Source organism: Pinus tabuliformis, chromosome 3_1, assembly GCF_031772625.1.
Source record: "Pinus tabuliformis cultivar Carrire ecotype Pingquan chromosome 3_1, CPIR1, whole genome shotgun sequence".
NCBI classification, from domain to species: domain Eukaryota; kingdom Viridiplantae; phylum Streptophyta; class Pinopsida; order Pinales; family Pinaceae; genus Pinus; species Pinus tabuliformis.
The window spans coordinates 493,856,005-493,868,821 of record NC_142301.1 but is presented as its reverse complement, the minus strand read 5'-3'; the positions used below and the strand labels follow the sequence as shown (position 1 = coordinate 493,868,821).

General features: G+C 37.8%; 1 pseudogene; it reads left to right on the top strand.

The window, feature by feature from the left end:
• Positions 1-11,287: 11,287 nt before the first annotated feature.
• On the top strand, positions 11,288-12,080 carry LOC149187959 (vacuolar protein sorting-associated protein 2 homolog 3 pseudogene; annotated as a pseudogene).
• Positions 12,081-12,817: the final 737 nt, after the last annotated feature.

Here is a 12,817-nt window from a genome sequence, read left to right as displayed (position 1 = left end):
GCTCTTCATAAGATATTCAATGCTTCAGTTCCCCCACTTGCCAAATGATCTCCTTCCCTTTTTATAGACTTAGGCCTTACTCACACCATGGTCCAAAACCATAGAGATCCAATACTAGGGACTCAATACCTGGGTTCAACACTTTGGATGCAATACCAAGGACCAACACCATAGGTTTAAATATGATGGACTAAATACCATAGACCAACCATAAGCTTTCCCACATGTACGCGCTTTTCTTTGCATGAAAGTGCGTGCATATGTATACGTGCCTTTTGATCGGTACACCCGCATGTATATGCAATTTTGTTAAGATGAACCTGCGTATACCTCATTTTCTTTCATTCTGAGAGCCTGAACTGCGATCTGCCCTTTGAGTGAGTTTCCATCAAGGACAACACCTGTGCCATAGTGCCAAACCTGTGCCATAATGCCAACAATCTCCCCCTTTGGACTTGATGGCAACCCCAAGTCACTCAAAAACATTCTCCCCCTTTGAAATCAAGGGCAAAGGGTTATGCTCCCCCTGAATACATGCTGAATCCTCTACTCTGCTGTGCTGTCCAAGCTCCCCCTGACTGTAGGTAAGGTCTGCAAGAAGATGATCTACACAAGAAACATGACTTTATTATAAAAGACCTTCCTATCACCAAAGACTCATACATACATCCATCTCCCAACCAACTGGGGATATACTAGAATTGACTCATCCACCCAACCAAGTGGGGATACACTAGAAGTTTACACATGACAAATAAGTACATTACATCATTCATCCCAGGTATAGTGGGGAAACCAAAATAGGCCATTACATGACATAGAGACGAAATATCTATGATAATTCTATGAAAGTCATCAGCAGCATCTGTCAATCATCAATCAGATCAGCAACCATAACCTCCCTCTCCACCTAAAACCAAAATAGCTGTGAATGTAAACCAAGATCTTCTAAGATAATGCCAACAATGCATTATTAGAAGAATATATGCTCCCCCTGAACCTGAGCCATATAGTCTTTGCCAGACCCATATCAAACTCTTTCCAACCTGAGTCTGACCACACTGCTTTCCTTCAAACAATCATATACGCGACTGTATTCACATAAACCGGCGTATGTACACGGATCCTCCTCATTAAACTCGCGTACAACCACTTTTCTCTGGAACAGACAAGTTTCAACAGCAAGATGATGCATCAACTACTCCCAGCTTTTGTCTGAGGTATTCAAATGTCTCCCTGGGCAGTGGTTTGGTGAGTATATCAGCAACCTGTTCCTTAGAGGGAACATACTCCAACTTGACCTTTTGTTCAAGCACTTGTTCTCAAAGAAAATGATATTTGATAGGTATGTGCTTGGTCTTTGAATGCATGACTGGATTTTTTGAAATGCTGATTGCACTTGTATTATCACATAGAATGGGGATAGGTGGAGTACAAGTGATTTGCATGTCTTGTAATGTTTGCATCATCCAGAGGAGTTGTGTGCAGCAAGATGCAATAGCTACATATTCTTCTTTAGCTGTAGATAATGCAATTGAACTCTGTTTCTTGTTGAACCAAGATACTAACCTAGGACCCATGAAGAATGCACCACCACTAGTGCTTTTTCTGTCATCCACCCTTCCTGCCCAATCTGCATCTGTATATCCATGAAGTGTGAGATCTGTACTTCTAGGATACCATAAGCAATAGTTTTGAGTTCCTTGAAGATACTTAAAAATTCTCTTAACTGCATGAAGATGAGTTTCCTTTGGATTTGCCTGAAACCTTCCAACTATTCCCACTGCATGCATAATATCTGGTCTGGTACCTGTTAGATAGAGCAAACTACCAATCATGGATCTATAGGTTGGTTGATGCACTGCTGCTGATTCATCATTTGTGCTGAGGCTGCATCCTGTTACCATAGGGGTACATATTGGTTTAGAATCCTCCATCCCATATTTCTTCAAGATCTGCTTGAGATACTTGGTTTGTGATAGAAAAATGCCATCTTTGTTTTATTGGACTTGTAAACCAAAAAAATGTGTGAGCTCACCAAGCATGGACATTTCAAACTCTTTTTGCATTACCAAGGCAAAATTTTGACTCATGTCTTCTTCATTGCTACCAAATATGATATCATCAACATACACAACAAGTATTGGCAACTTATGATTGTCAACTTTTATATATAGATTGCTATCTGTGGAACCTTTTGTAAAACCTTGTTGATGGAGGTACTTATCCAAGCGATAATACCAAGCCCTTGGAGCCTATTTAAGGCCATAGAGAGCTTTTTTGAGTCTGTATACAAGCTTTGGATCATTTCCAAGGATAAACCCATCTGGTTGCTCAATATACACTTCTTCATCCGAGTCTCCATTTAGAAAAGCATACTTCATGTCCATTTGAAATACTTTGAACTTATGAAAGCTAGAAAGAGCAAGGAACATCCTTATGGCCTCAAGTCTGGCAACTGGTGCAAAAGTTTCTTCAAAGTCTATGCCTTCCTGTTGAGCATACCCTTTACAAACAAGTCTGGCCTTGTTCCTAATCACATCTCCATTTTCATTTAGCTTATTTTTGAATATCCATTTTGTTCCTATGACATTCTTATCTTTTGGTCTAGGAACCAACTCCCAAGTGTTATTCTTTTCAATCTGCTCAAGTTTTTCCTCCATGGCCTTTACCCAACATTCATATTTGCATGCCTCTCTTACATTTTGTGGTTCAGTGGAGGAGAGTAATGCTAGATAACTTGAAGCTTCTGAAATGGTTCTTCTTGTTTGTACACCTGCCTCCTTTTGCCCCAAAATTTGAGTTTCTGGATGATTCTTCTGAACGTACCTGGATGGAGTCTTTTCTTCTATCCTTATCTGTTCTTCTGGTGCCTCATGGGTTTCTTCTTCATCATGAGTCTGATTTGTTGTAGAAGGATAGTCCTCATCATCTTCAAACTCTTCAGATTTTACTTGCCTTGGAATGTTTCCTTCTTCATCAACCACTACATCAATACTTTCAACAATTTTTCCAAGTCTTTTATTGTAACACTTATATGCTTTGTTGTGGGGAGAGTAAGCAAGGAGAATGCCTTCATCTGCTCTAGGTTCAAACTTGCCAAGGTTTTCATCAGTATTTTTGATGTAGCATTTGCTCCCAAAAATTTTGAAATATTTTATCGTGGGAGTCTTACCATACCAAAGTTTGCGAGGAGTCTGAGTGCTGTTTACCCAGACGTTTGTCTTGTTGAGAATAGTGACTGTAGCAAATGCGGCTTCACCCCAGAAGGTTGTGGGAGTTCCAGACTCGTCAAGCATAGCACGAGCCATTTGTTGAACCATTCTATTCATCCTTTCCACTACTCCATTTTGCTGAGGAGTCCTTGCAGTAGAGAATTCCCTTCTTATTCCATGTCACAAAAATCGAAAAGCTCATTCGAGGTAAATTCCCCACCTCTATCAGACCTGAGGCATTTGATTCTGTGATCTGATTCGTTTTCAACTAAGGCTTTGAATGCTTTGAACTTTTCGAAGGCTTCGTCTTTATGCTTCATAAGTCCTAACCAACACATCCTGGAAAAGTCGTCAATGAACAATATAAAGTATTCTTCTCCTCGAGGTGACCTTTTCCTAGATGGTCCACATACATCAGTATGGACAAGTTCAAGTGGCCTGCTAGCTGATCCTTCCTTCTCTGGGAAATTAGTTCTGGTTTGCTTATCAAACTGACATGATTTGCATATTGTATTGTCTGGGATTCTGATGTCAGGGAGATCACGAACCACTTGATATTTACATGCTTTCCTTATCTGAGAGAAGCTTAGATGCCCCAATATTCTATTCCATAGCCAGTGTTCATCATTCTTTCTAAGATTGCATTGCTGTTGTCCTCCCTTGAGTATGTATAAATTATTTGGAGTTCTTATGCCTTTGATCACTGTTTCTCCTGTATCAAGCTCACGAACAATACATCCATTTGATTAAAAATTACCTCATTTCCTTGGTCACACATTTGACTGACATTTAATAGATTATGCTTTAAGCCATCAACATACATAACATTCCCAGCTTTGACCTTTTCTTTCAAAAGAACTGAACTTTTACCTTTTATAAATGCAAGGGTGTCATTTCCAAATGAGACCTTCTTTTCCTTTTCTAAGGTGCTATATGATTGAAGTTTTTCTTTATAACCTGTCATATATTTCGAGCATCCACTGTCGATGTACCATTGATTTTCCTGTCCTTTCGCATATAAGGCTATACCACATCTTTTTGGTTGCAGTTCTTTCTTCCTCCATGCTTTGGGGCTCAATGAAGCTTGCTCCTTTTGAGTTGGTTGCCGAAACCTACTCCTGCATTCAGAATCTTCATGACCAAAGTTGTTACAGATAGAACATTCTATTTCATTTTGAAGAGCAGAAAAGTTGTTGTAGGTTCTTTTCATGATTCCAGTCACACTCCTTTGATTTCGTGCTTCTCTGGTCATGATGGTCTTGTAGGCAATGCATTGAGCTGCTTTATGTCCAAAGTTATGACAAGAGAAACATTGGCCATTGAAGAAATTCCTGCGATCATCAAAACTTCCATTGTAATAGCCATTCATTCTTGAGGTAAATTGAGAATGATTTACCTGTGGTTGGTTGTAGCTTTTGTTCATCCTTGATGTAAATTGCCCTTGATTTACTTGGTGATATCTGTTCATTCTTGAAGTAAATTGTCCCTGATTTACCTTGTGATCTTCATTGGGCCTTTGCTATCGATTGTCAACTTGTTCACTTTTCCTTGCAGCTTCAAGATAACTTTTGGAGGTAGATGGATTCTGTGTTTGAGATGTTTCTTTCGTATACCAAAGACCTGTCTTGATTAGAGGACAACGCTGCACTTTGATAATCTCATCTAAAGTTTCAGATCCTTTAGCAACTCTAAGATTAATAGCTTTTGTTTTCTCAATGTCCTTTCTAAGTCGCACAATTTCACATTCTAACTTTTCATTGTGTTTCTCCATTTCAGCAAGTTGGAATGTCAGAGTATCTATAATCATATTTTTCTCTTCTAAGCAAATTTTGAGTTTAGAAATTTCTTCATAAAGACTTTCTTCATCTATAGCATCCAAGAAATCATCATCTTCAAAAGCCATCAAAAGTCTATAATCATTACCTTGTTCATCTTCATCGCTATTTGAAAGTCCATCACTGTCTTCATGTGTGTAATAGCTCTTCTTACTTACATTCTGTTTTCTATTCCATCTAACTGGTTCCTTACCTTTGTCAAGCTTATCTTTATGAGGACACTTGGTAGCATAGTGACCGACTCTTCCACAAGCAAAACATTTGAAAGGTAGCTTACCTCTGAATCTTCCAGAACCCCATTGAAGGTTCTTGAAAAAATTTGATTCTTCCTCCTCTTCCAACATATGTCCTGAGTCATTGTAATCTCCTTTTCCTGAGGCTTTGAATGTGGCTTCTCTCTTGTCTGATGGTCCCCCTTTGCTCATTTCGTAAGCGGTTAGGATTCCATGTAGTTGTGACATGGTAAGGCTCTGTAGATTCTGTTTTTCTTCTGTTCATCTCCTTCATAGCTCAGAACGATCTTGTCACATATTTCTTTTGTGGTTTTGAGCTACATAACCTTGACGAATTCTGATTGAGATAGACTCCCCAATAGAGTATTGACAACCTTTGCATTTGTTTCATACTGCTTCTTACCAGCCGTATCTATAGGAGTTGTTGATGGAAAAGTGTATCCTGTTTCCACAATATCCCAAACTTATGCACCAAGAGATTGAAGATAGGCAGTGATTCTTACCTTCCAATAGATGAAGTTGCTTCCATCAAAAATTGGTGGCCTGATTGATGCTTCTTTTTCGTAGTTGCTCATGATGATAGATCTTCCTTCAAGCGATCAAGCTTCTTCTGAAGGACCTGCTCTGATACCAATTGTTGGAAATAATACTGAGAGGGGGGGGGGTGAATCAGTATTATCAGGTCAATTATTTTTCATTTCATGCTACTTCAGCTAGTAAATACCGCGTATGTACGCAACTTCAGTTAAGGAAACAACAGTATATGAGCAGGCTTGTAATTTAAATTATTCTTTAGATGTTGATCATTAATCTATGCATCAAACCATATGAAGAGTAACCAGGAACAGTAAAACAGAATAGGCAATCACACATAAGAACACAAGATATAAGGTGGAAACCCAATGTGGGTGAAAACCACCTGCTGCAATTCGTCTCTATCTTCTTTCAATTAGAAACTTCTTTTACAATGTTTTTGTACTGGTGCAGTCTTATACTAGTACGCAGGCTGCTACCTGCAGAAGGCTACAACCTTCTCTCATTCTCCAGCTTCTCCTGGAAGGGAGCTACAACCCCCTTAACTCTTGTACTAGCTGAGTTACTAGTACATAGGTGCTGACCTACAGAAGGCTACAACCTTCTCTTTTCTTCCAAGGACCTCGTTTCATAAATTTTCAGACTGGATCCATGTATATCAATCAAACATCAAGTATATCTGCATTAACCAACCTCCTTTGTACAAACAAATACTGAATCAACCAATAACTTCTCAGAATGCTATAACCAGAAAACAGTACCAGTAACCAAACACCAATCCTAAACCCAAAATACAACAGCAATACACAGAAGCAACTAAAACATATTTCATGAGATATACGCTACTTCAATATATGGAACCAGCATGCATACGCTTCTGTATCAAGGTCATCCTGCGTATGTGTTGTTTTAAGTTAGTGAACCAGCGTGTATACGCGCCTCTGCTGCGTTGAACCTGCGTACAAATCTATAAAAGATAATTTATCCTTTTTACTTATTCAGACGTTAGTTATACCCAGATTATCATATTTATAGATCACGTCATGCGCCAAATATAACAGATCAAAAATTACATAAAGATACTTCTCTTCAAACCTCCTTAAGATCTTGACCCATCAATAGAACTTATCCTTCTCTTTGTGCTCAGGTTCCTCCTTGATTCAGGTCTAGTTATGCACCATAACCCAATGACAGTATTCTCGATCTCGCTCTTCATAAGATATTCAATGCTTCAGTTCCCCCACTTGCCAAATGATATCCTTCCCTTTTTATAGACTTAGGCCTTACTCACACCATGGTCCAAAACCATAGAGATCCAATACTAGGGACTCAATACCTGGGTTCAACACTTTGGATGCAATACCACGGACCAACACCATAGGTTCAAATATGACGGACTAAATACCATGGACCAACCATAAGCTTTCCCACATGTACGTGCTTTTCTTTGCATGAAAGTGCGTGCATACGTATACGCGCCTTGTTGGGTGAAACTATGTTTGTTTAGTTCCGTTGTAGTACTTACCCAACTATTTAATTTGTCAATCCGAGGTCCGTAGACTTACGAGACACATGCACTATATATGCAGGACTGAAGTGGAACTAATCTAATCTAATCTAATCTAAATTACTGAAATCAAATTAAGCTAAGAAGGCATTGAAATATTAACTATGAAAGCAGGAAGTTGCATAAAAGAAAAGCAATACAACATGTGAAGAAGTGAATGTCAAACAACAGATATGAGCTCATAACAATAAAACTATATCAAATTATATTACAATAACTAAATTACAAATCATGAAAGAATCAAAGTTAATCTCCATTCTCTATTATTTCTTATTCACCCCACAATGAAGAGAGAGCACTCTCTTATATACATGAGGAAGATAACCTTTCCATAATTACATTCAAATATTCTCTCAAGCACTCTCAACTAGTTTCCCATTATTACAAGATATCATCGCACAAATCTCTCAAACATGATCCCACAAATCTCTCATATCTTGGATAAGATATGTCTTCATGATTTTCTCCTTAGGATAAGATATGCTTCCATGATTTTCTAGATATGCCTCCATGATCTTCTCCTTAGGATAAGATATGCCTCCATGATTTTCTCAATATGCCTCCATGATTTTCTCCGTAGAATAAGGCTTGCATAATTATCTCCTTGATATGGTGGAGGAGAGATTAATTCTTCACATATTTCCTACATCACAAAACTCACATATTCTTGAGATATATATAAAAATATGTACATTTTCTAATAATTAATCATAAATTCACTTATAATACAAAAATGAATAAAATGGAAAATAAGAAGGTGAAACCCAAGTGTATGTAGGAAAGTGATATGATAACAGGTTAATGGGATGATGAAATGTAAGGAAAAAGGTGGATGAAAATATGACATTTCTGAGTCCCAACATCCTCCCCAACTGAACTTGTTGCATGTCCTCATGCAACCATGCATGGGTATCTTTTAAGAACATTTGGCATATTGAACTTTGGCTTTACATGATGATGTCTTAAATGTTTCCAGGATATGTGAGAGACATTGGTAACAATTTACATTTTCTTATGGTTGGTTCTTGTGTGACAACCATGAATACAAATAATGTTGGTTCTTGTGTTAACAACATTCATTTCATTTTCTGTTCTCTTTTCTTCAATAATGTAAACATTCACTGGAAATCATAATGTGCATAAGAAAGCCCTTTTTGTAATATTAATAAAACATGCCAATATTGCGTATGAAACAAAGTGCAACAAAGTATCATTGGGAAATAAATGTTGGTGAATGGTAAATGGAGTGATAGTGGTGAAGAAATGGAATCATGGAAGTGAATATGTAGTGAATGTAGTTCTCCCCCCCTCAACTGAATTTGTTGCATGTCTGCATGTAACTTAACATGGCGTGTGAAAGGAAATGTAGCATGGTGAGGGAATTTTCCAAAATATTCAAGTTAGCATATAAGGAATTGCATGATTAAAGATTAGAAAACAACATACCTCTACTTACCCAAGAATGATGAAGTATGCAATAGGAATGTAGCTGCTGCTGCTGCTGGATCAGGAAAATGTGACTGATGTAACTGGATCCTGGAGAATGAAGGAATCTGAACTGCTGATGCTGAATCATGGAAAAGATAAATGCTGAGAGTGGTACTGTGGTACTCTCATAGATCAGAATGCATGCTGCTGTGACTGCTGAGGGAGTCATGAAAAAGTGTATAGTCTTCACCCGCTACAAACCTGATGGTACAATTCTAAACATGCGAATGAATGTGTCGATGTCGAGCCTGAATAGAAATCATTGGATTACCGACCATTGATGTATGCCGTTAACCAATGCGAGGCAACTCACCATTGATGTCAATGAGTGCCAAGGTACCGGAGTACATCTTGCGAAGTGCGAATGGATGTGTCGAGGTCGAGCCACTTGCAAGATCTGATGATCAAGGGACATTGATGTATTCCCATGATCGCCAGCGAGAGAACTTGCCATTAAGGCATGCAAGCCTCTAGGTACTCAAAATGAACTCTAGTCTATTTCCCAGATAAGGTGCTGGTGTCGATGGGGCAAGACTTGTTGAAAGGTGGGCCTTAAGGAATCCCACATCAGTCAACGCGAGTTTGTACAAAAAGATTTGGTAGGACTATAAATAGAAAGAGCTCACGGACAAGCAGTGTGGATCAGCATGGCTAGGAAATCAAGGTAATGTGATCATGGAAAGGGAATGAGTTTTATTCAAAAGGCAAACTGAAAAGGATAAATGGATGTATGCGATTCAGAAAAATAGGCGTGCATGAAGTCGTGAAAGATAAGGAAATGGAAGATGGGCTGCAACACAAGGAAGGTCTAGGCGTTTGGAAGGAAAAAGGGAAGTAATCATGACGCAAAAGGTGTGTAGTGGAAAATGTCATGATATGTGCAATGAAGAATTTGTTCCTTCAAGCGTCCAATGATGCATGTTTCATTGTGATTTCGAAAAATCACTTTGCATACTCTGAAAAACTTAGCACCATTCCTGCATAAAAATTGTCATCTTCGTGTGCCATCTCCATCGATCATTCCTGTATGAAGTGACTCAAAAACAAATTAGTGCATTTCAAGAATTTATAAAATGTCCATTTTTTAATTATTTTCCGAAATAACTCTAATTGTGGATGAAAAAGGTGTCGCATCGTAATGTTGAGCTTTCTGCATAAGCTTCTCGTTGTCCTACACATAACACCAATCTCATTTCACTTGTTAGTATATCTAACTTTTGCCCATAAATTCACAAAAAAAAAAAAAAAAGTCCAACATACTTTAATTTCCCCCCAACTAAAAATATTGCATGTCCCCATGCAATGTATTCATTGATTGTGCAATTACTTTTTCAAAATGTTTTTATTGGTGTGCACAAAAAATTGATAAAACATTTGAAAAGGCTTTTGTATCTTTTTGGGGAAGTAGTTGGTGTTATGAAGTTTGATGTAAATGAATGAGGACAAATTTTATTTGATTATTATTATTAGTTTTTATTTTTATTTACAAAAAAAAAAACTACACTACAAGTCAGCAACTGTACATTATGCATTACATTAACTGAGGCAAGTTTGAATAATTGAAACACTTCGTGTGTCCCGCAAACATTATATCTCCGCCACTACATCATTCATAATTTCATATAGAATCAAAGCGGTGCCATCCATTGCTACTGAAACAGTAATGTAAATCATATTTTTCAAGCCCTTATGATACTTATCTGTTCCAAAATATCCAAAATATCAGAAAGAAAGAAAATCCATTTACTGTATCGCCATATCAGAATTTGAACGACATTTCGACATTTCCTGCGGATTTCCATTTACAAACTCTAGTCATGGCCGCGATACCTGAATCAGTAGTCGTGGTTCTCTGAGAACTTGTGGTCTGGACATTATAGCAGCGATTGTTGTTGGCATCCATGCAAGATCAGCGGAATGTAAACACTGAAATGTCAAAATGGCACGCTGTCTCAAAACGCCGGAGTCGGAGCTCGATGATCATGCAGGGCTTGAGGGGGATTTACACAGCTGCAAAGATATGATATTTGACATGCAACAATGCACAAAGCAAATGGCAATCAGCCTATCCACCTGACAAAGCCTTCAAAGGACAGATGTACAAAACCGTTTTTATTCACGCAGTTAGCAAAATAGGGCCTTGAAGAACCACGATTTCCTCTTAGACCGTGAGGAATTTAAGCAAACGATTTCTGGGTTATATAATTCGTTCTATTATGAAAAAAACCCATGTCTTCGTTTGTCTAGATTTTCCCTGGTTTGAACACAGACTGCTTTTCAAAATTGACGTTTTTAAAGGGTTGCGTTTCAAAACCTGTGAGGTGGAAGACTGAAACAGAGGAACATGAGATGGAGTCCAATGAATTGCTATCAGGGCAAGGATATGTAGAGGCAGATACAAGTGCTGGAAATACGACTGTTTCAAGCAAATGCGGACGAGCAAGCGGGAGATGCAAGTTGCAACCAGAGGTATTGAACGAGAGATAGCGTCACTGCAATTAGAGGAGAAAAAAAACTTGTTGCTGAGATAAAAAAAGACTGCAAAAACTGGCAATGAGGCTGCCACAAAAATTTTAGCTCGCCAACTTATCAGGTTAAGACAACAAATAGCTAATTTGCAAGGTAGCCGTGCCCAAGTGCGTGGAGTGGCAACACATACACAGGCTATGTATGCAAACACCTCTGTTGCTACAGGGATGAAAGGTGCCAGTAAGGCAATGGCAGACATGAATAAGCAAATGGAGCCAGCGAAGCAGGCTAAGGTGATGCAAGAATTTCAAAGGCAGACAACACAAATGGATATGACGACTGAGATGATATCAGGTTCCATTGATGATGCTCTAGATAATGACGAGGCTGAAGAAGAAACCGAGGAGCTTACTAACCAGGTGCTAGATGAAATTGGAATAGATATTGCTTCCCAGTTATCATCAACACCCAAAGGCAAGATTGCTGGAAGGAGAGCCCAAGGCGTTGGCAGTTCTGACGTGGATGACCTGGAGCAGAGGTTGGCAGCCCTTCGCAATGCCTGATTCGAATCCATAGATAAGAGATCGACGTTAAGTGCTATAGTTCATTTGTATATGCAGAACCATGCTTGGATATAGATCAGTGAGGGGCATAGCATATTTGAAAACAAGTAGGAAGTCTTCTTCAAAGTGCCGTTCTGTAAATGAATTTATTAATGCCATGTTTCTTTCTAAAATAATGTTTTTGTAGTAGTCTGCAATGTGATTAGCGCCTTTCACAAATCATCGATGCGGCAATGCACAGAGGAAGAATCTGAGTCCTTTGTCCAGATTTTTGTTTATTTATGAGTGCGGTGATTGGCTATTATTATTATTTTTTTTTTTTATGTTATGATTTTTTTTTTATTTATTTTATTTTTTTATTTATTATTATTTTTTTATTTGTATAAATGGAATTAACCTTATCGTTAAAAACAAAAAATGGTTAGTTAGTTAGTTTGTTTGTTTGTTTGTTTGTTTTTTTTTTTTTTTTTTTTTTTTATTAAAAGTCTAAAAAAATGGAATTAATGCTATTTTTGAAAAACAAAAAAAATGGTAATCCTATCTTTAAAAAAAAAAGGTTAGTTGTTAAAATTAAATTTTTTCTTTCTTTTTTTTTTCAATGAAAACTAAAGTTGAGAAAGAAACTAATTTTTTTTTTTTTTTTTTTTTTTTAACAAATGGACATAACTCCTAGGGTGATGAAGCATATTGCAAAACATTTATTTATTCCTGAAATTGGTGGCCTAAATCATCCCTATTTTTTGATCCTCAAGATCATACAAAGACGCAGGAGGAGAGCATACTTATTCTAAGCAAAACTGAAACCTATTTTCTGATCCTCGAGATCGTACAAAGACGCAGGAGGAGAGCATACTTATTCTAAGCAAAACTGAAACCTATTTTCTGATCCTCGAGATCGTACAAAGACGCAGGA